Raw genomic sequence first — 22,731 nt, forward strand, 5'->3', positions numbered from 1 at the left:
GTACGCAGTTTTTTTGTTGAATCTACAGCATTTCTTTGATCTTCTGTGAGTGCCTGCGAGAAAATGAATCCCAAGGTATTATAAGGTTACATATACATACCTTAATAATAAAAGTACTTTGAACTTTGACAGGGTGCTGGAAGTGTTAAAATGTTATGAAGAACGACAAATCCTTGGAGTCATTCCACATTTATCCAGGAACTCTGTGGGAGGCTAAAGAAGAACTTGAGGGCCCGAGTTATAGTGAAAGGTTCAGCAGGCTAAGATTTTATTCCTTGGAGTGTAGGAGAATGAGTGACGAACTTATTCAGCTGTATAAGTGAAGTAAATAGGATGAATGCTATCGCTTATTTCCCCCCAGAGTTAGAGGGGGGGGGGAATCAAGAACTAGAGCAGAATGGTAGGGGGTGGAATCTCACTGAAACCCATTGAATAGTGAAGGGCCTGTATAGAGTGGCTGTGGAGAGGATGTTTCCTATAGTGAGGGAGTCTAGGACCAGAGGCCATAGCCTCATAATAGAAAGATGTTCACTTAGAACAGAGATGAGAAGGAATTTCTTATGCCAGAGGGTAGTAAATCTGTGGAATTCATTACCACAGACAGGCCAAGTTATTGCGTATATTTAAAGTGGAGATTGATATGTACTTAGTTAGTGAGGGTGTCAACAGTTATGGGAGAAGATAGGAGAATGGTGTTGGGAAATAATAAAGTTAGTTTTGATAGAATGGTGGAACAGACCCAATGGGCTGAATGGACTAATTCGGCTGCTAAGTCTTACGGTAACTTGGAAGGCTGTTAGCACTGGGCTGAGCATGCATCTTTGAGGTGTGCCAGTGTTGATTGTGAGTGAGGAGATGCTATTTCCAATCTGCATTGACTGTGGACGCCCAATGAGGAAGTTAAGGATCCAATAGTAGAGAGAGGTACAGAGGCCCAGGGTTTGAAGCTTTTTGATTAGAACTGAGGGTATGATTGTGATTAACATTGAGCTATAAACAGCAGTCTGACATAATTATTACTATTGTCTTGGTAACCCAAGGTTGAGTGGAGATCCAGTGAGATTGCATCCATTGTATAACTTTTGTGGCAACAGGGAAATTACAGTGGATTCAGGTCCTTGCTTAGGCAGGAGGTGATACTAGCTATATCTGTTCTCTCAAAGCTGTCCATCACAGTAGATGTGAGCTCCACTGTGCAATAGACATTGGGCAGCTCATCCTGCTCTTCTTGGGCCCTGGTGTTTATAGGAGAATGGGTTTGAGAGGCAGAAAAAAATCAACCGTGATGGAATAACGAAGCAGACTGAGTGGGCCAAATAGCCTAATTCTGCTCCAATATCTATTAGTCTAGAGGAGATGGGTTTAATATGAGACAGTGAAGATTTAACAGGAACTGGAGGGGGCAACCTTTTTTCATAAAGGTGAATTCAGCTGCCAGGGAAAGTGGTTGGGGCAGGTAAAATAAACTTTAATGGACAGTTGGACGGGTACATGAATTGGAAAGGTTGTGAATTGCTGGCAATTGGGGCAACCTTGGATGAGGCATCTTGGTCAGCATGGGCCAGTTGGGCCAAAAGGCCTGTTTCCATATCCTATGACTCTGTGACTAAAGAATGGAAAATTCTGTTAGGTATGCGATCTAACTGGAAAACACAGATGTGTGGAAGAAATAGGGTCAGATGTGTGCCCTGTTCATGATCAAAAATGCTACTGACTCTTAGTGGCTAAGTTCATATTTGAATACAGTCCCTTTTGCTGTGGTAGTAACAGCAAAAATATCCCCAGCAAGTGTCAATGCCTTTAGGGAATCACAGAGAAAAACTAGAAATAAGAAATAAAACATTTAAAATAACGAACTAGTTCATTTTCAGGACAGATGAAAGTAATAATAATACAAAGAATATTTACATTTAATAGCTGCATTCTTTAATCCAAATCAGTAAAGATTTAAGAAAAAGACGTTTATATTTACATTTCCATCCAAATTTCATGAATACTATGGGACTTAAAAAACACATAAGTTTAAAAGTTCATTTTCCTGTCTTCATTCAACAAGACAGTTATAGGAAGCCCTTGTCATTATAACAAGATATCTTAAATATGCCTTACACCTGTGAAAAAATAACTAAAATATTGCCAAAAAGTTGGATCATTAAACATAGCAGCTGGGTGCTAACACAAAGGGTGAATTAGAAACTTCAAAATAAAACTTAGAAGTTCCTTCAGAGATAATGATCATGGTTTGTAATGATTTAGGATCAATTAAGTTCAATGTTCAAAGTAAATTTATTATCGAAGTACATATATTTCATGTCCCCATTTACAACCATCAGATTTCTTTATTTTGTGGGCATTCACAACAAATCCAAGGAACACGTCAGAATCCATGAAAGATCGTTCCCAACAAGACAGACAAAGAACCAGAGTGCAGGAGACAACAAACTGTGCAAATACAAAAAGAAAGAAAAGCAAAATTAATAATAATAAACAATAAATATTGAGAACGGGAGGTGAAGAGTCCTTGAAAGTGAGTCCAAAGGTTGTGGGAACATTTCAATGATGCGTCAAATGAAGTTGAGTGAATTTATTCACTCTGGATCAGGAGCCAAATGGTTGAGGGGTAATAACTGTTCCTGAATCTGGTGGTGTGGGACCTGAGGCTCCTGCACCCTCTTTATTTTTTCCTAATATCTCACCTGTGCCTCTCACGAACTCTAGCTTACTTGCTGTTAGTGTCTGTGGTTGCCATTGAAATGGGTATGGGTTGTGTGGTAAGTGGGAAATTGACATTCATCCCTTGACAACCCTCACTGCCCTCTTTTGTCCAGTACATCACGGATAAAAACCTCCCCACCATAGAGCCTTTCTATGTGAAATGTTTCCATAGAAAAGCAGTATCCATCATCAAAGATCCTCACCACAAAGGCCATGCTCTTTTCTGCTGCCATCAGGTAGAAGGTACAAGAGCCTCAGGACGCACACCACCAGGTTCAGGAACAGTTACTATCAGGGTCTTCAACAAAAGGGGATAGCTACACCCATTTAAGGACTCTTTTATCTTGTTTATTTATTGCTATTTAGTTATATCAGTATTTGCACAGTTTGTTGTTCATTGTTTACCGTTACTGTTCTATGGATTTGCCAAGTATGCCCAAAAAATAGAATCTCAGGGTTGTATGTGGTGACATGTATGTACTCTGGTAATAAGTTTCACTTTGAACTTTGGTCGTGTCCTCAAGCCTCTGCAACCTCTGAATCTTGGATGTAAATGTAAATGTTATGGGGGGGGGGGGGTATCAACAGGGTAAGTCCAAGCAGGCTTTTTCCATTGATGTTGGGTGGGATTACAACTAGATGTCATGGGTTAAGGGTGAAAAGTGTAAAGTTTAAGGGGAACATGAGGGGAAACTTCTACTTTCAGAGGATTGTGAGCGGGTGGAATGAGCTGCCAGTGTAAATGGTGCATATGAGCTCAATTTCAATGTTTAAAGAAGTTTGGATAGGTACATGGATAGTAGGGATTATACAGGGCTATAGCCCAGCTGCAGGTCATTGAGAGGAGGCAGTTTAAATCGGTTTGGCAAGGACTAGATGGGCTGAACTGCCTATTTCTGTGCTGTACGACTCTATCTCCGGCATCATCAGGTCCACAGATCGAAGGCTTCAGTAGGAAGGTCACAGACCTCCACCTTCACAGAAGTTTGCCACTGATATTTGATGATTAAAAATTTCAAGAGATTTTTTTTTAACATGTAAAATGATGTCCCCAGGGATTTCAGTGTAATGCATGCAGAGCTCACTATGTTCAGCAAGGTTTATTCCTCGTTCTACAATGAATTATTTATAAAAGTCAGGATGTCCCTTTTGATCCAGTTCCTGTCCTGCTTAATTAAACTGAGCTGTGCATGCTGATGACATCACCAGGCATTGGAAATACGATAAGCAAATAAAAGTTTCATTTGGGTCAAGTCCTGGTCCAATTTCCCAATGGTGAGATTTTAACCAGAATGTGGAACAAAAGAAACCTTTAAAACAGGCACATTTCATCTTTTAAACATGGACTTGTTTTTTTAACATAAAAACCGATTCAATTTCCAGGCATATGTAAAATTTAACATCTGAATACTGAAGTGCCCCCCCTTTGTCTAAGTACAATGGCACTTTGAGAAGTTTGATAGTAGCTCTGTTTGTAGACTTCTGCGAAGGAGCTAACCTGATCCATAACTTCAAAGGTTCTATGGTCATGCCACTTTATCCGGTATAGCTGTACACCTGCTCATTATTGCAACATCTAATCAGCCAATCAATGTCAGCAACTCAATGCATAAAAGCCTACAGACATGGTCAAGAGGTTCAGCTGTTGTTCAGACCAAACATCAGAATGGGGAAGAAATATGATCCAAGTGACTTTAACTGTGGGATGATTGTTGGTGCCAGATGGGGTGGTTTGAGTATCTCAAAAACTGCTGATCTCCTGGGATTTCCACAACAACATTCTGTAGAATTTACAGGGAATGGTGTGAAAAGAAAAAAAATACATCCGGTGAGTGGCAGCTCTGTGAGCAAAAATACCTTGTTAATGAGGTCAGAGGAGAATGGCCAGACTGGTACAAGCTTACAAGAAAGCAATAGTGACTCAAATAACCACACGTTACAACAGTGGTGTGCAGAAGAGCATCTCTGAATGCACAACACATCAAACCTTGTAGTGGATGGACTACAGCAGCAGAAGATCACAAACATACACTCAGTGGCCAACTTATTAGCTACAAGAGGTAAATGGCTATTGAATGTAAAATTTCATCAAGGTCACATCCCAGTCCAATTTCACAATGGTGATATATTAACCAGAATTTGGAGCAAAAGGAAACTTTAAATCAGTCACAATTCATCTTTTAAACATAGATCTGTTTCTTTTCTGCATATAAAAACCCAATTCAATTTCCAAGTGTTTGTAAAATTTAACATCTGAATACTAAAGTGCCTAACTCTGTCTAAATACAATAGGATTTTGAAAGGTCTGATAGCAGTGCTGCTCGTAAACTTCCAGGAAAGAACTAAACCTATCCATAACCTCAAAGAATCTGTGGTCATGACAGATACTACAGTATGTAGAGGCATTTCCTATGAGTAATGTTATCATCCTAATTAAATGGCAAAGTACACTAATCCGATAAATGTAGTGGAATGAAGTGTTTGTATTGCTGTGGTTTTCCAACCAGGTGTGACTTCAAATTACAGTCATTTGTAAAAACACATATTTTGATCTGATTTCAAAGCTGTAATTCATTTTGTCTGCTATTTGTAGTGTCTGACAACAGTTGCTTGATCTGAAATATCATTGTGCATGCATGAGTTGCTTAATCCTTTTGCCCTACAGTAGTCAACCACTTTGACACCCAAATTTTCCTATCATGTTTCAATTGCAATTGTCCCAATCATGAATATTTAAAAACGATTACGTACTACAGTGTAAAACAATCAGAACCTCTGCCATTATGATCTTACTATAAACAAATTTTATCAGAGAAAAGCAAAACGGTAAAAAGGCCAAAACTTGAAGGCCTTTATTTTTATTTTATTTTATTGAGATACAGCGTGCAACAGGCCCTTCTGGCTGTTTAAGCCAAACCTCAACGAATTTGATTTAATCCTATCCTGGACACGGGACAATTTACGATGACTAACTGGCACGTGGGAGGAAGCCGGAGCACCCAGAGGAAACCCACAATGCCATGGTGAGAATGTAGAAACTCCTCACAGGAAGCAGTGGGAATTGAAACCAAGTCGCTTGTACTGTAGATCATTGAGTTAGCCACCATGCTACTGTATCGCCCCAGATCTCAAAAATGGAATCTTATAAGTTTCTGAAATATTAATTAAACTATTTAGTTGGTATTTTGTTGGTACAACAATCTTACAAAGCCCAAAATAATTAATTCTACCTTCAATGTTCTTAAGTGTTAATAGATATGCATTTTGGTTCTAACCTGAGGAAGGATGATTCTGTGTTGTTTTCACATTTTTATGTGGCATTTCTTGAGACTTTTCTTCCCACTATGGTGTCAAAGTTAACACTTCAGGAGATGCTTCAATAAAATCTGTTAGATTATGAAAATGACTGCATTTTCAGCTCCAGAAATTCTCACACGTGTGAACGTTTGTGATGGAAGATTCCCTGTGAGGTTCTGAGCCCATATTAAACATGTCTGGAAAAAGTTGCATTGCTAACTTGAAACTCTTTTGTCAGTTACTTGCTGAAAGTGAGAGAACTGAAGTTAAGAGTGGACTGAAGAGACACAAAGAGTGAATTGGTGAGCAGCTCCCACTCAAAAGACCTCTTGTGAGGGAACTTTTAGCAGGCAGTGGGATTCTAGCTTCTTGGAAAGGGCAGCCATTTATCATCGTCCCAAATGAAAGCATTCTTTGGACACAAATGTCTTTCGTTGCCTTTGTCCAATTACTGGGAGGAAAAGTGAGAAGGAAATGTCAAAACGCTGAAAGAGTGATGTATGGTGAGTAGTCAACCATCCTTTGTGCAGGCCTGGACAGTTTGTCAAATGGACGGGGCATGAGTCAAGCCCTAAGGTTGAAAGGTCATGACCTCAGGAGTGCCACGATCAGACTGTATAAGTGAGAGGATAACTACAAGTTTCAGCCACAGTGGAAAGGAACAATGGTGAGAGCTGGACACAACAAAAAGCACATTTACATAATTCAGGTAAGATCCTTTATTGGAACTGACAGGGATGTGACAACATGAAAAGACATTGGAACATAATATGTCTCATTACTGAGAAACATTGCTGCTACGCAGTCCGAAGATGGGAATATAAATGAGGACCAAATCTCTAATAACATTTTAAATAAAATTGCAAGCAACTCCTTTGTTCAAGTCAGGCCTTCCTGTGTCACATTGAAAGTTACCTCAGCAAAGACAATTTGCATTTCACAAGACAGCAATGAGATATGTCAATTCACATCAGATCTACGTATAATGCTTAATGAGAAAATGATACAGTATTTAATTATATGCTGTACCAATGTCAATATTACCAGCAGATTTGAGTTTGTTCTGTGAAAATGTGTTTCATTATGTCTCCAGCAACAACAATTATGGACTAAGAAACAAAAACATACAAAGGTGAGGTGTACAAGATTCAAGATTGTTTAATGTCATCTCGGGCACACAAGTGTAAAAAAGAACAAAATTATTGTTACTCCAGATCCGATGCAGAAAAATATAATAAGATATAGAACACAATAATAATAAAACTGCATAAATATAAATTGATAAGTTAGCTTATATAAGATAGTCTATAAATAATAGAAAAAATTCAAGTAGGTTTTAGTGAAAACCACAGCACGGAGACAGCCCTAAACAACATTTTCAGTGACCTCAGGCTCAGCAGCAAGGCCAACAGAGTTTGAGTTCTAACTCTCCTCAATCTTCGACACCACTGACCACTACATTCTCCTAAATCGCCTTGAGAACTGGCTTGGCCTTTCTGGTAGTGCCCTTAATTGGTTTCCGTTCATATATCTTGGAGAGGAATTTTCTAGAGATGCAATGTACCTTTTGGTGTTGCTCAGGAAGCTGGCTTGGTCCCCTACTCTTCTTATACCTACTCCCCTTAGGAGATCTCATTAGAGAGTATAAACCTCACTTCCATGGTTACATGCTGGAGGAACTCATCAGACTCTTCATCAGGACTGAAGAGGGAGGGGGCAGGGGCCTTATAAGGAAGGTGGGGGGAGGGTGGGAAGGAGAAGGCTGGTAGGTGCCAGGTGAAAAACCATTAAGGGGAAAGATCAAGGGGTGGGGGAGGGGAAGCAGGGAGGGGATATGCAGGAAAGGTGACAAAGCAATGTAAGAGGAAAGCGCTATGTGTAGTAGAAGAAGGCAGAATCATGAGGGAGGTGATAGGCAGCTGGAGGAGGAGGCAGAGTGAAACTGGGATGGGGGAAGGGAGGAGGAGGGAATTACTGGAAGTTGGAGAACTCATGCCAAGGGGCTGGAGACTGCCCAGACAGTATATGAGGTGTTGCTCCTCCAACCTGAGTTTGGCCTCATCATGGCAGTAGAGGAGGCCATGTATGGACATATCTGAATGGGAACGAGAAGCAGAATTGAAGTGGGTGGCAACCGGGAGATCCCGTCTGTTGTGGCAGACGGAGTGTAGGTGCTCAACGAAGTTGACCCCCAATCTGTGTCAGGTCTCACCGATGTAGAGGAAGCCGCACCGGGAGCACCGGATGCAATAGATTACCCCAACAGACTCACCAGTGAAGTGTTGCCTCACCTGGAAGGACTGTTTGGGGCCCTGGATGGTGGTAAGAGAGGAGGTGTAGGAACAGGTGCTTTCAGTGATAAGTACCAAGTGGGAGATCCGTGGGGAGAGACATGTGGACAAGGGAGTCATGAAGGGAACAATCCCTGCTGAAAGTGGAGAGGGGTAGAGAGGGAAAGATGTGCTTAGTGGTGGGGTCCTGTAGAAGGTGGCAGAAGTTATGAAGGATAATATGCTGGATCCGGAGGCTGGTGGGGTGGCAGGTGAGGACAAGGGGAACATGGTCCCTGTTGTGGTGACGGGAGGATGGGTTGAGGGCTGAAGTGCGGGAAATGGAGGAGATGCGGGTGAGAGCATCATTGATCACGGCAGAAGGGAAACCACGATCCTTAAAGAAAGAGGACGTTTGTGATGTCCTGGAATGGAAAGTGTCATCCTGGGAGCAGATGTGGCGGAGACAGAGGACCCTAATGCATGTTGCTTTGACCCCAGCATCTGCAGACTATTTTGTGTTTATGATTTCCCTGGTTATGCAGATGACACACAATTGTACATCTTAGCTGAGCCTGATGATGATAACACCCTATCTTCTCTGACTTCTGGACTGGTTGCAATAAACAAATGGATGAGCAATAATTTCCTAAAAGTAATTAAAGATAAAACAAATATTCTTGTTGGTCCCAAAGCCAAAAGAGATAAACTTTTTGTTGAACTTGGGAACTTGTCTACATTTGTAAATTCAGAAGTAACAAGTCTGGTGTTATCATTGATTCAGATTTGAATTTTAAATTCCACATAAAGAAACTCACTAGAGCAGCTTTTCTACACTTGAGAAATATTGAAGAGGTACGTCCATTTCTGTCACGTAATGATGCTGAAAAACTAATTCACACCTTTATATCGAATAGACTCAATTACTGCAATGAACATTTTACTGGCTTTCCAAAGCAATCTATTGACAAACTTCAACTCATTCAGAACACCACGCTAGACTTTTAACTAAAATCAGGATGAGGGAACATTCCACTTCTGTAGCACCTCCTCTACATTGGTTTCCTGTATCTTTTAGAATTGACTTCAAAATTCTCTTACAACACGAGTGAATCTGCAGATGCTGGAAATAAATAAAATCACAAAATGCTGGCAGAATTCAGCAGGCCAGACAGCATCTATGGGAGGAGGTAGTGATGACATTTCGGGCTGAAACCCTTCATCAGGAGAGTGAAAACTGATGAAGGGTTTCGGCCCGAAACATCGTCACTACCTCCTCCCATAGATGCTGTCTGGCCTGCTGAGTTCTGCCAGCATTTTGTGTTAAAATTCTCTTACTTGGTTTTGAAGTTCTCTATGGTCTGGGACCAGAGTACATCATAGAATAATTTTTGTTTTATAATCCCGCTCGAGTTCTTAGGTCTTCTTCTGCCGGTCTCTGAAATTTAAACAATCTCCCTCAAAAGATAATTTGGTCAGCTTTTTTAAACTACACTGTGAAACTGTGGATTTTAATACCTAAATCTATAAGGGATGCAGACACAGTTGACACTTTTAAACGCCAACTCAAGCCCTATTTATTTAAACTCACTTTTAACTAACATCTTTTTGTCTTTTATTTTCATGTTTAGTTTTATTTTTTTAAATTTTATTTTCATGTTTGCATTTTTTCCCAGTGCAAAGCACTTAGAATGACATCATCTGTATGAAAAGTGCTAAGTCAAGATATTATCTTGATTGATGATAGGTACATAAAATGATGCTGTGTACAGGAGTGTCTCTGTATAAGATGACTTTGACAGGAAATGATAAAGTAGTGGTGGTTGTGGATGTGGAAGGCTCAGTTAGTAGGTGGAGGTGTTGATCATTCTTACTGCTTGGGGAAAGTACCTGGTTTTGAGTCTGATGGTCCTGGTGTGGATGCTATGTAGCCTCCTCTATGGTGGGAGCAGACAAGCAATCCATGAGGAGGGTGGGAGGAATTCTTCATGATGTTACTGGCCCTTTACCGGCACTTTTTTGAATTTATGTCCTTGATGGTAGGCAGGCTGGTGCTGCTGATGCATTGAGCAGTTTTAACTACCCAGTGTGGAGTCTTTCTGTCCACCACAGTGCAATTTCCGTACCATGCTATGATGCAGCATGTTAGGATGTTCTCTACAGTGCATCTATAGAATGACATGAGTGTAGATGTGCAAAGGCCAGCTCTCTTCAGCCTCCTCAGAAAGTAGAGGCATTGGTGACCGTTTTGGATTGTGTTGGGTGTTTTCTGAGACCATGTGAGCTCGTATGAGATGTTCACTCTCAGGAGTGTGAAACTGCTCAGTTTCCACAGTTGTGCCACTGATGTAAAGAGGGGTGTGAGTGGTACGAGTTCTCCTGAAGTCAACAGCCATCTCCTTTGTCTTGTTGGCATTGAGGAAGAGGTTATTTGCTTGGCACCAGGCCTGGAGTAACAGGGTATTCCTCATCCTGCTGCATGATCAAGAATGTAAGATGAAGAATTCTTGAAAAGTGTCTAGTTCTCAGTTGGGGTGAGTGAAGTTGAGAGAAGTTATCCTCTCTGTTTCATGAGCCTGTTGGTTCAGGGATAATAAAGCTTGCAGAGAGATTTAGGCCAGTTAGAAGAGTGGGCTGAAAGATGGCAGATGGAGTTTAATGTTGATAAGTAAGAGGTGCTACATTTTGCTAGGAATAATCCAAATAGGACATCCATGGTAAATGGTAGGTCATTGAGGAATGCAGTAGAACAGAGTGATCTAGGAATAATGGTGCATAGTTCCCTGAAGGTGGAATCTCATGTGGATAGGGTGGTGAAGAAAGCTTTTGGTATGCTGGCCTTTATAAATCAGAGCATTGAGTATAGGGGTTGGGATGTAATGTTAAAATTGTACAAGGCATTGGTAAGGCCGAATTTGGAGTATTGCGTACAGTTCTGGTCACCGAATTATAGGAAAGATATCAACAAAATAGAGAGAGTACAGAGAAGATGCACTAGAATGTTACCTGGATTTCAGCACCTAAGTTACAGGGAAAGGTTGAACAAGTTAGGTTTTTATTCTTTGGAGCGTAGAAGGTTGAGGGGGGACTTGATAAAGGTATAAAAATTATGAGGGGGATAGATAGAGTTGATGTGGATAGGCTTTTTCCATTGAGAGTAGGGGAGATTCAAACAAAAGGACATGAGTTGAGAGTTAAGGGGCAAAAGTTTAGGGTTAACACGAGGGGGAACTTCTTTACTCAGGGAGTGGTAGCTGTGTAGAACGAGCTTCCAGTAGAAGTGGTACAGGCAGGTTCGATTTTGTCATTTTAAAAAAATTGGATAGGTATATGGACAGGAAAGAAATGGAGGGTTATGTGTTGAGTACAAGTAGGTCGGACTAGGTGAGAGTAAGCGTTCGGCACAGATTAGAAGGGCCAAGATGGCCTGTTTCCATGCTGTAATTGTTATATGGTTATAATAACTGTTTCTGAACCTTATGGTGTGGGTCATGAGGCCACTGATGGCAGCAGTGAGAAGAGATTACGACCTGATGTATTATACAAGAAATAAAATAACAGACAAGCAAATGATGTAGAATGGCTTGAATTCTGTTTCAATGAAGCAAATTCTGTCAATTAGCTGATTTGAAATTAATGTATTTTTAACAGTTGGAGCAGAGAGAGGTACAACAGATGCCTATCTGTGGTCAGGTGGAATCAGACCGTCATCTTGTTATTGCCAGGAAGAGATCTGATGACCACTATAAAGCAGAGCAGGACATCAACTGAGTTGCCATGTGAAATTCTCAGGCTACATTAGATAAACCTCTTAAAAGTGGACTATACACTCAGTGGCCACTTTATTAGATACACCTCTACATCTGCTCTTTAAAGCAAATGTCAAATCGGGTAATCATGTGGCAGCAACTCAATGCATAAAATCATGCAGACATGGTCAAGAGGTTCAGTCATTGTTCAGAAAAATATCAGAATGGGGAAGACATGTGATCTAAGTGACTTTGACTGTGGAATGATTGTTGGTGCCAGATGGGGTAGTTTGAGTATTTCAGAAATTGGTGATATCCTGGGATTTTCATGCACAACAATCCCTAGAGCTTAAAAGTAATAGAGCATCCAGCGAGCTGCAGTTCTGTGGATGAAAAAATCTTGTTAAAGAGAGAGGTCAGGGAATGGCCAGACTAGTTTAAGCCGACAGGAAGGTGACAATAACTCAAGTAGCCACGCGTTACAACAGTGGTGTGCAGAAAAGCTTTTCTGAACACACAACACATTAAACCTTAAGGTGGATGGGCTACAGCAGCAGAAGATCACACACATGCACTCAATGGCCACTTTATTATGTACCTGATAAATTGGCCACTGAGTGCATTAATTCATGTTGATGGGAAACATGATCATTGTACAGAGGATAGATAGAAAGATTTTTTTATTTGCATAGAGCAGAATTTGTGACTCTGTGCAAGCAGGACAGAAACCAGATAAGCGTTTATATTCTGCTCTCTACCTCATTCAAACTTGTGACAAACTCTCAGCTGTACTTAACCACAGGGAGAATACTCCTTTTTCTCATCCACCCCCAATGCTCAATTTTCATGCACTTCACATATTGAGCTGCCTCTACTGATGCCATACATCTGAGTCATCATGTCATCTTCAATCAATTACTTCTACTACTCCATTTACACTCAGTGGGCACTTTATTATGTTCATGGTCCTCTGCTGCTGTATGTAGCCTAGCTACTTCAAGGTTTGCCACGTTGTGCATTCAGCGATGCTCTTCTTCATTGTAATGAGTAGTTATTTGAGTTACTGTCATCTTCCTGTCAACTTGAACCAGTCTGGCCATTCTCCTCTGACCTCTCTTATTAACGAGGTGCTTTCACCCACAGGAAGCTCAATCCGAGGAGATCAACAGTCTCTCAAACTACCCTGTTTGGAACGAACAATTATTTCACAGTCATAATCACTTAGATCACAATTCTTTCCCATTCTAAACAACAATTGAACCTCCTGACCATGTCTGCAGGCATCGAGTTGTTGTCACATTATTGGCTGATTAGATATTTGCATTAAACTGCAGGTGTACGGGAAAGTGTCCGGGAGTGTTGATGAAGGTAGATTGATTATTGTAATTCTGTTTTGTTGATATCCATTGCAAGTTTGACCCCACTGTGATACTGTACAAATGATTGTAGTATTCAAAGTATGTATACAGTTATTATGGAAGTTTGTATACCATGTACAACATTGAGATCTCTCTTCATGCAGGCAGCCACAAAACAAAGAAACACAATAAAATCCATTAAAGAAGACGCACACAACAAAGACTGTCAAACACCCAATGTGTGGAAAGTGAAATTAAATTGTGCAAACAATAAAAAGATAAATAACACACAGAACTTGCACCGTCATGGTGAGTCCTCAGCCTTGAAGCCAGCTCAGTGCTGAGACGAGTAAAGCCGGTCCAGGACTCTGATGGCTGCAGTCCAGAGCGAGATGATGGCAGAATGGTTGCAGAATCAGTTCGGCTTAGGCGAGTAAACCTTATGGAGTAGTGAGCTGAAGACTGGCTCGTCTTTCACCCTTGGTCTTGATAATTTTATATTTTTAATCCAGCTCAGCACTTAAATTGTTCAAACCTGTTTGTTTTCGCTCTTGGGTCTAAGCTCTGCCACTTTGATCGGCCCTAGTTCCACTCCAACAATGGGCAGACATGTCAAAGAAGCAAGACTTTTCAAAGAGCAAACCCTCTTAACCATACGAGAGGAAGTGAGAAAGAACCAGCCTTCTTATCAATGTGGAAGAACAGGTGTCCCCATCTACAGATCCCTCAAAGTTGCCGTGCAGATTGATAGGGTGGTTAAGGTAAGGTGTGTTGGTCTTCATTAGTCAGGAACTGAGTTTAAGAACCATGAGGTAATGTTGCAGCTTTCTAAAACCCTTTTGAGACCACACTATGTTCAGTTCTAGGAAGGATGTAGCAGCCTTAGTGTGAATGCAGAGATTTGCCAGGATGCTGCCTGGGTTAGAGAGCATGTCTTGTCAGGATAGATTGAATCAGCTGGGGCTTCTCTCTCTAGAATGAGAGAGGATGAGAGGTGATTTTATAGAGGTGTACAAGATGATAAAAGGCAGAAATCGAGTGGACAACAGGAGATGGTTTCCTACAGAGGAAATGACTAATGCACAGGCTGTATATTTAACGTGATTAAAGGAAAGTATAGTGGGGATATCAGAAGTAAGTCTTTTTACAGAGAGCCATGAATGTGTGGAATTCCCTGCTGGGGCAGTGGTAGAAGCATATAAATTAGGGACATTTAAAAAACTTTGAAATAGGCAATGGATGATCGAAAAATGGAGGACTACAGTATGTGTGATGGAAGTGTTAGATTAATCTTAGAGCAAGTTAACATGTCAGCACAACATTATGAACGAAGGGCCAAGACTGCACTGTACTGTTTCTACGTTCTCTGAAGCACACTACACAAGACTGCGCTGTACTGTTTCTACGTTCTCTGAAGCACACTACACAAGACTGCGCTGTACTGTTTCTACGTTCTCTGAAGCACACTACACAAGACTGCACTGTACTGTTTCTACGTTCTCTGAAGCACACTACACAAGACTGCGCTGTACTGTTTCTACGTTCTCTGAAGCACACTACACAAGACTGCACTGTACTGTTTCTACGTTCTCTGAAGCACACTACACAAGACTGCGCTGTACTGTTTCTACGTTCTCTGAAGCACACTACACAAGACTGCGCTGTACTGTTTCTACGTTCTCTGAAGCACACTACACAAGACTGCGCTGTACTGTTTCTACGTTCTCTGAAGCACACTACACAAGACTGCGCTGTACTGTTTTCTACGTTCTCTGAAGCACACTACACAAGATTTGTCTCCAGATTTCACCATTTTTCTAGTTTAATTCACCTAAAACTGGTAAACACGATTTTGACTTTTAAAAACCCAAAGTACATTTATTATCAAGGTACACATGCAGTATACAACCCTGAGATCTTCCTACAGGCATTCAGAGAAGAAAGAAAAACCATGGAATAAACTGGCCAAGCAAAACGTCATGCATTAAATACACAGAAAAAAAAGTGAAAATATAGAATATAAAATAGATTTGATCCAGCAAGGAATAATAATTTCTGAATCAATTGATTTGTACTGTTTAGGAATAAATTGAGGTGTGAATAAGTGATTGCAATGTATTATAAATCTTGATGTTGGCTGCAGGAATTTGGCCAGAGATGTGCCACTCTTTCACGAGCACCATGGATGGACAGTGGAGAGCATTCTAACTGGTTGCATCACTATCTGGTATGGAGGAGCCGCAGCACAGGATCGGGAAACGCTGCAGGAAGTTGTAAACTCAGCCAGCTCTGTCATGGGCACTACCCAGCATCCAGGATATCTACAAAAAGTGATGCCTCAAAAAAGTGGCATCCACCATTAAGAACTACCCTCACCCAAGGTATGATCTCTTCTGCTACCATCAAGGAAGAAGTACTGGAGCCTGAAAATACATGCTCAACATTTCTAGAACAGCTTGTTCCCCACTGCCATCAGATTTCTGAAGAGACATTGAACCCATGAACACGACCTCATTATTTTTTCCTCTCTTTTTGCACTATTTATTTATTGTAATTTCTGTTTTTTATTACTAGGTATTGCAATGTATTGCTGCCTCAAAACAACAAATTTCACAAGATACGCCAGTGACACTAACACTGACTCTGATTTTAAAAGGTTTAGATTTTGGAGTTCTATGTCTGGCAGGTAAGATGAATACCGTTGTGCCATTTTTCTTGGCCACAAACGATGTTTCCTCACTACCATGACATCACGACAGAAGGAGAAAACATCTCCCTTTTGTGCCAGGCTAATTTAATTTGTACCTTCCACCCAGGGGTAAATATGTTTGACTGTCCATCGCAGCTCGCTTTACCCACTTTCCGTTCTCACGGGAAACCCAGCTGATAAAAGTCAAACAGGCAGGATATTACTTAGAGCATCTCTTAACTTTATTTAAAAGTAATTTAATTTTAAGCAACTCACACCCAGTCTAATTTGAACAAACCATACACAAAATCCCCTGGGATGAAACTAATGATCTTTGCATGTCTGCTGTAATCAGGATGTTGGTTGCTATGGAGTTACTTGCATTCTACTGTAAATATTTCCAGATATTATTTAACATTTCCTTTTTGGCAACTCAAAGATGAAAAATACATGATCCAACTTTGTCTAAACCTATTTGTTTCATTTATAAATCTAGAACTTTCATTATTATTTCACAACTGACAGGGGTGAACAATGACCTACAACCTTTAGCACGCAGTGTTGGAAGCCATTGACCTCTACTCCCACAGATCTGGTTTGCCTATTTATGGTTTGACCTTGTTTTGTCTGGAAACTTGGTCATGAGATACAGAACAAACAACCGACACACAGGCAAACCCTTAAGTGGGAATTAATGTGAAATATGATGCAAACCCTCTATTCTTCAGAAAATCTACATCTGTCACGTCTGCATTTCCCCATTAAATTTGCCCACTTATTAAATTGATTATATTGTTATTTTCCATCACTTAATTCAAAGGACAAAACATATGGATTACGTATTTAACTTAAAAGAGAAGGGAAAAAAAAACACTAATTTGTTCAGTCTGAGCACTTTAATTCTCAAACATTCATCTCCTTACCAAAAGCTTCAATGAATGGACATATTTGAATACTTAGCACCAAAGATGTAATTAGATACACATTTTAAAAAGAGAGGAATAGTAAATGCGTATGAATTAAGCAGGAATATGGGGTCTGAGCACAGCTGGCCTATGTGAAGAAAGTGATGATATAAATTTGATTCACTAAAAAAAACTCTGAGAAAACATAGCATGAAATGTGGGTTGTTTTATTGTAAACAAGGTTATGGATTAATTTGCCGATGAGGTGCAAAGAGCCTTCGTTCAGACTGAAAGCAGAAAAAAAGTAAGATTAGCTTTATCTGTCAAATGTACATCAAAACATATAGTGAAATGCATTGTTTGTGTTAAATCAAACCAGTGAGGATTGCGCTGGAGGCAGCCTGAAAGTGCTGCCACAATCCCAGCACCAACATGGAATGCCCACAACTCACTAACCCTAACCCATTTGTCTGTGGAATGTGGAAGGAAAATGAAACATGCAGTGGGTACCCACACAATTACGGACGGAATGTACAAACTCCTTACAGACAGAGGTGGAATTGCACCCCAGTCTGTGGTCAATGGCACTGTGAAGCAGTGTGTTAACCATGCGGCCCTGTAACTGAATGTTTTCCGTAACAGACCTACAAAGTCAATTCGATGTTCAGTATGAGAATCAGAATCAGGTTTATTATCACTGACATGAATTTCGTGGTTTTGTGGCAACACTACGTTGCAATACATAATAATAAAAACTGTAAAAACTTATAAACTAAAATAAGGAATATATATATACAAAATTAAATTAGATTAACACTGCCAAAAGAGAGAAAAATAGTGAGCTAGCATTCATGGGTTCATTGTCCATTCAGAAATCTGATGCCAGAGGGGACGAAGCTGTTCCTGAAAAGTTGAGTATGTGTCTTCAGGCTCTTTGGTGGTAGCAATGAGAAGAGGGCACGTCCTGGGTGATGGGGGTCCTTAACGATTGGTGCCATCTTCTTGACATAGCACAAATTGTTTTCAGGCACCAAGTTAAAAATCTGCTTCCATGTTCTTGGCGGACTTTCACTTCTGTGGTGTCCCTGTGTCAGTCTGCATATGTGGCATAGTGCTTGGATGTTTATCTGCAGCTCATGCTGATGGATGCAAGGAGGTAAATGAGCAAAGCTTCAAATTACACAAATGTCGATTCATCCTTTGCAGAGTTGCACTTTGGGAACTCACTAAACAAAAACCCAGAACCTACTGTTTTGAATGCCAAGCCCTGTACTGCATGACAACTTTATCCAGATCATTGTATGATGTTACTGGAATGGAAATATCCTTTCGTTTCTAAAAAAAATTCTAATGCATTGTTTTCGCATAACAGAAATTAAAATGTTCGTCTTAAAAATGAATGCTCAATCTAGATTATTTACTTATGCTCCTTCGTTTACTGGCAAACTTATATTGCTTCCTCACTCTCAATGATACGTGCCAGTAACGATGTGATGAATTAAATTTCAGACACACTTCATCTTTTCAGCAAATAACATGGTTTGAAGAAACAACGTCATGAGAAATATTTAAGGAATATTTAACTATTTATTCGAGTATTAAAAAAAGATCATTTGGAGTGTGTTATTCCAAGATTCTTGTTGAAGTTAATCTTCAAGAAGAACTGCCTCAAAAGGGAAGTGTCCATCATTAAGGACCCCCACCACTCAGGATATTCCTTCTTCTCATTGTTACCATCAGGAAGGAGGTACAGAAGCCTGAAGGCACATAATCAATGGTTCAGGAACAGTTTCTTCCCCTCTACCATCATCTGAGTGGATGTTGAACCCATGAACACTTACTCACTACTTTTTCATTTGTTTTTGTACTGTTTACTTAAATTAACTTTTTAATATACTGTATATACACTTACTGTAATTCAGTTTTTCCCTATATTATCATGTACTGCATTGTACTGCTGCCACAAAGTTAACAAATTTCTCAATATAATGTCACCGGTAATAGTAAAGCTGTTTCTGATTCTGAGTTAAGAAGTTTTAGCTTGTAACTTACCATTTCACATTCCAGAAGAATTTCCTCAATTCCAATATGCAAAGGGATTCCATTTAAACTTCCAGGCAGCCTCTGTTAGTTCTGGGGAGCCACGTTAATCATGGGTGTAGATGATTTTAGCCAACCTGGCATTTCCAAGAACTGACAATCATCCCTCAATACGATGATTGTTTTTTTGGATTCTCACATGTAGCTGTTTACTGTAGTGACTCTTCAGGAACTATCCTGTCAACAGAATGGATCACAGCAGGCTAGGAAAACCCCAGCAAAAACCTGTCAGCCTACAGCTGTATTGATCATACTCTGCCATTTGAAAGTCTGAAAATTATCAAGATGACAAAATCTCTTTTTCAACATGTTAACTCCTCTGCAGTGCAGCAGAACAACTTGCTTTCTGAAAGCATTGACAAGTCTTTTTTTTATACTATCTTGAAACAAGTTTTGACAAAATTTGATCTATCTCCTTGTAAAAAGTAATGAACATTATCGTGGGTTTTAATTGATACCCACAAATAAAAGGGGGCTTGGTAGCATAGTGCACAGGGTTTTACAGTACCAGCAACCCTGGTTCAAATCCCACTGCTGCCTTTAAGGAGTTTGTGTGATCTTCCCGTGACCATATGGGTTTCCGCCGGGTGTTCCAGTTTCCTCCCATAGTCCAAAGACGTCCCAGTTAGTAGGTTAATTGATCATTGTAAATTGTCCTGTGATTAGACTTGGGTTAAATCGGGGGACTGCTGCACGGCATGGCTTGACAGGCTGGGAGGGCCTGTTGCATGCTGTATCTCAGTAAGTAAGTAAATAAATAAATGATCTATCTTCTTGTAAAAATAACTAATATTACCACAAATTTCAATTGATATCCACAAGTAAAGCTACATCATGATAGCACTGCACTTTACTGAATAACAAATTGCTGTTTCAGTCTGACCTTCAAGATCTGCTTTATTTCATGCAACCATTATGTTTTCTAAAATATCAATCTAATTATCATTTGGTGTGAAGCTCTTTGAAGAAAGGGAAACTGGGCCACCATTTGTCTGTGATAAGTAATAACATTTCTGAACCCACAGACAAACCAATAAGCAGACACAAGAGGGTTGTTTGTTACACCACTTAATATGGATCATGGCTGCTGAAAGATGCTGATTTAGGAGATGGGCGACTGTTCCTATTGCTCAAATTATAAACAGTGAACAAGAACAAGGAGGCAGGTCAAACCTTTTAGATGTATTGATTGAGAAGAACATACCCGGCTGAGGGCCTTCCAGACAACCAACTGAAAAGCATTTGAATGTTATGGTATTAAGTGTATTAAAAGTCAAAAATCTCTATCAGCCATCATTTAAAAATCACCATAATTTCTGAAAAAACTGTTCAGCTTTTGACAGGATGGCAAATAATAATGGCTCTAGCAGGGAGAAAAGGCTAGAAATGTATGGCATTCCCAGGAAATGTGTAGATATCGGGGATGATAAAAGAATCTTGTAAAACACTGTGAAGCCAGAGAAGAAATTCTCATTACATTATGGCCCATAAAGTGGTCACTAATGCTTACCTGTCAGTAGATTATTATCTGTGGGGTTATAAAAAAGGCATTTCAGCCACATTCATGGATTTGTGTAAATAAAGTCCACCCCTAGTCCATTAGACTCTAAGCTCTTAAGGCCTACATGGACAGAGGCCTAGATTGTTTATATAACAACAACATCTGCTTACACTCAGTCTTGTTGTCAGAGAGACTACTCAACTGAAAGCCTTGGAATCTTTTTTTTCATCCACTTGATGCCGTATTGTGTTTCATGAGGGAATTTTTTCCCTTGTCTCAAAGACCAGACCAAACCTTTAATCCACAAGAACTTGTACGCTTAGCTGCTCTGATGAGAATGAATGCTTCACTTGTTGATCACTCTGACAGGCTAGAACAAAGACCAGCTAACTAATTAATCAAAATTACAGACACTCAACACTTTTTGACACGCTACTTTACGTTGCCTTTTAAACACTGCAAACTGGCATAATTGAAAATACTAGAAAGCACTTTAAGCACTGAGTAATATTTTAGTTCAATTAAACTTTACCAATATAAAACGTGTTGAGCTATTTATTATTAATGTCAAATGAATATGAGTCCAGTAAAATTCTCTAAACTGTGGATTTCCTAGGCTATATTTTATGAATTTAATCCCAGTAAAACTGACACATAATGGCCTTCCTTTATTACCCCTTTAGAAGGCAGTGGGCAGCCTGTGAAGTACAGAGCAGCTACAGTACCTTGGGTAAGAAATATATAGATGGTATTCACTGAAAACAAAGGAACAACAATATGCCACCCAGTGGTCTCTTACTTCTTGCACCTAATAAAGTGGCCACTGAACACCAGTTCGTGGCCTTCTGATACTCCAGCTCATCCACATAAAGCTTCTGTTGCCCTCCTGTCAGCTTGAACCAGTCTGGCCATTCTCCTCTGACCTCTCTCATTAACAAGGTGTTTTTGCCACAAGGCGTGATGGGTTCCAGGGAGAAGGCAGCAGATTGGGGATGAGAGGGAAATGGATCGGCCATAATGAAATGGTGAATCAGACTCGATGTGCCAAATGGCCTAATTCTGCTCCGATATCTTATGGTCTTGTGGTCCAACTGCCACTCACTGGATGCCTTTAGATTTTTGCACCATTCTCTGTAAACTCTAGAGATTGTTGTGTGTGGAAATCCCAGGAGATCAACTGTTTCTGAGATTCTCAAACCACCCCGTCTGGCACCAACAATCATTCCAGTGTCAAAATTACTTAGATCACATTTCTTCCCCATTCTGATGTTTGATCTGAACACCAACTAAACCTCTTGACCATGCCTGCATGAGTTTATGCTCTGAGTTGCTGCCACATGATTTACGTATTAAAAATCAGGTGTACAGGTATACTTGTATAACACAGAGAAGAGAGGAACTGGCTAGTAATAGAGTCCCCAGTGTCTATGAACTTTAAGTTATCAATGTTTGGGACAAAGTGCTCAGAACACATGGCAAGTTGCAGAATGCATTCTATGGACATGGAGTGTGTGTGGAGGCTGGTAATTAAGGAGGCTGCTTTGTTCTGAGTGCTGTTGGAGCATTTGAGAATGGTTGGAGTTTCACTTCAATTTCATTTCCTTGTGGCTTGGTTATTGGTGGAAGTCTCGAGGAGACAGGCTTAGTCTCTTCCCTGAGATACTAGTAAGGACTAGATAGGGTGGGTGCGGAGAGGATGTTTCCTGTGGTGGGGGTATCCAGAACTAGAGGGCACAGCCTCAAAATTGAGGACCAACCTTTCAGAAAGGAGGTAAGGAGGATTTGTTTTTAGGCAAAGAGTGATGAATCTGTGGAATGCTCTGCCACAGGCTGCGGTGGAGGCCAAGTTGGGGGGTATATTTAAGGCGGAAGTTGATAGTTTTAGTTGATAGTTTTCTGATCAGTCAGGGCATCACAGGATATGGTGAGAAGGCAGGTGTATGGGATCAGCCATGATGGAATATTAGAACAGACTCGGTGGGCTGAATGGCCTAATTCTGCTCCAATGTCTTATGGTCTTATACCAAGAAAAAACTTAATTTGTTTTATTTAGTAGGTAAACTGGCATATGGAGCAGTCTGCTTAATCTTTATAAAGTTTAAAATTCAATTTAAATTTATTATCAAAGTACATATACAACTCTGAGA

This window comes from Hypanus sabinus, chromosome 5 (genome assembly GCF_030144855.1).
Source record: "Hypanus sabinus isolate sHypSab1 chromosome 5, sHypSab1.hap1, whole genome shotgun sequence".
Taxonomy (NCBI): Eukaryota; Metazoa; Chordata; class Chondrichthyes; order Myliobatiformes; family Dasyatidae; genus Hypanus; species Hypanus sabinus.